Source organism: Spinacia oleracea, chromosome 4 (assembly GCF_020520425.1).
Source record: "Spinacia oleracea cultivar Varoflay chromosome 4, BTI_SOV_V1, whole genome shotgun sequence".
NCBI classification, from domain to species: domain Eukaryota; kingdom Viridiplantae; phylum Streptophyta; class Magnoliopsida; order Caryophyllales; family Amaranthaceae; genus Spinacia; species Spinacia oleracea.
Genome location: NC_079490.1, coordinates 45879818 through 45881896, shown reverse-complemented (window position 1 = coordinate 45881896; position 2079 = coordinate 45879818).

Genomic DNA, 2079 nt, shown 5'->3' with positions numbered 1-2079 from the left:
GTAGTAGTGGCTTTCATTTTCAATTACGTTGGGCTCAAGTCGGGAATATACGACATAAGCTTTCAGTAAATGTAGAATCTCAATTTCAACTTTATCCAGAAAATCGACATGTTGAACAACATCTTCAGAGGCTTGTTAAACAAAGAGAGCGATTACTATCCTTTGGTCAAAATTTGTGGGGAAAGTATGCTCGTAAGCAATGACTAACACAAGGTGATCGCGGATCCCATTTCTTCCATAAAAAAATGAAAACTAGAAAGCGGCATGTCCAAATTTTTAGGTTACAAAATGACTTAGACCAATGGGTGGACCCCAGAGGATATAACAAATTTATTCTTTCAAGAATTCTCTAATAGATTCAAATCAGCTCACTCTAATCCAATAGATATTGTTATTCCTTGGATACAACCTAGCATCTCTCATGAAGATAACAAGAATTTAACTCAACCTTTTTTAGATGAGGAAATAAAACAAGCGTTCTTTGACATGTCCCCCTATAAAGCACCTGGTTCGGATGGTTTTGGGCCAAAAAATTTCCAACATTATTGGCCAATCATTGGACAAGATATATGTAAAGCTATTCGGGGATTCTTTCATAATGGTATTTTATTACGTCAACTAAATCATACGATTATTACTTTGATCCCAAAGGTGAAAACCCCAAGTAAAGCACATCAGTATAGACCGATTAGTTTATGTACTACTCTTTACAAAGCGATAGCCAAGATACTAGTCAATAGAATCAAACCACTGTTAAAGAAGATAGTAGGGGCATATCAAAATGCTTTTTCACCAGAACGAGCAATCCAAGATAATATATTTATTGTACAAGAAATTCTAAATATGTTTAACAAGTCTAAAAATAAGACAGGTTGGCTAGCACTCAAATTGGACATGGAAAAAGCTTATGATAGAGTAGAATGGGACTTTCTTTGGGCTACTTTACGAGCATTTGGTTTTAATGAAACTTTGATTAATTGGATTAAAGCTTGTGTCACTACAGTTTCTTATTACCCCGCAGTAAACAACAACTCAACGAATCTAATTACGCCAACGAGAGGATTACGACAAGGGGACCTTCTTTCCCCTGTACTTTTTGTTATTTGCATGGAAGTATTGGCCAGAAAACTATTACTACATGCTCAAGACAAAAATAGTGGTATTGGTATCAAAGTAACACCTAAAGCTCCAATTATTCCATGTTTACTTTTTGCCGACGATAGTTTATTATTTTGTAAGGCTAAGTCTTCAACTTGTGCTAACCTTAACGATATTTTAAATGAATTTTCAAATATGTCAGGACAAATGGTTAATTTTCACAAGTCTTCGTTTGTATTTTCAAAATTTGTGGCCAACACTAGAAAACAACAATTAGCCAGCTATTTTAACATGACTCCAAAATCGTTCCTTGGGCGTTATTTAGGAGTATTTTTTAACTCTAAGACCTTCACTAAACAGAACTTTCAGCATCTAATCACAACAGCAGAGCAAAAAATGAATAGCTGGTCTTCAAACTTGATATCCAAAGCCGGAAAAGCAGTTTTGATTCAAAGTCATTTAGAGGCTCTTCCTTCCTTTGCATTGACAACGACTCTGTTAGGTTATGATACATATGACAATTCATAAATCATGCGGAAAAACCATTTAGCCAGGAATACATATTATTTACACATAATCATATAGCATAATTTAGATGCATACTCTTTGTTGCGTGCCTTCCCTAGCTGCGCCCGAACCGAACAAGAACAAGTCTTTAGGACTCCAAGTGTCGTCCCTCCGTAGATAGTCCACAGCACGTCCGGATCCGCCTTAAGATTGACCAACTAGAATCGCCCTTAAGGTACTAAAGATTTTCGGCACTCTTAGATAAGAAATGTGTCTGAATTTTCTCTCAAAAACTCACTTTGAATACTTGAATAATCTCATAAAATATGTGACCCTAGGCACGTATTTATAGAGTTATGGAAAGGGTTTTGGAATCCTATTAGGATACTAATTTATTTAATTATAACCCTACTAGGACTCTAATTAAATAATCATTATCTAATAGTTTTAGGATTTAATCACACTTCGAATCCT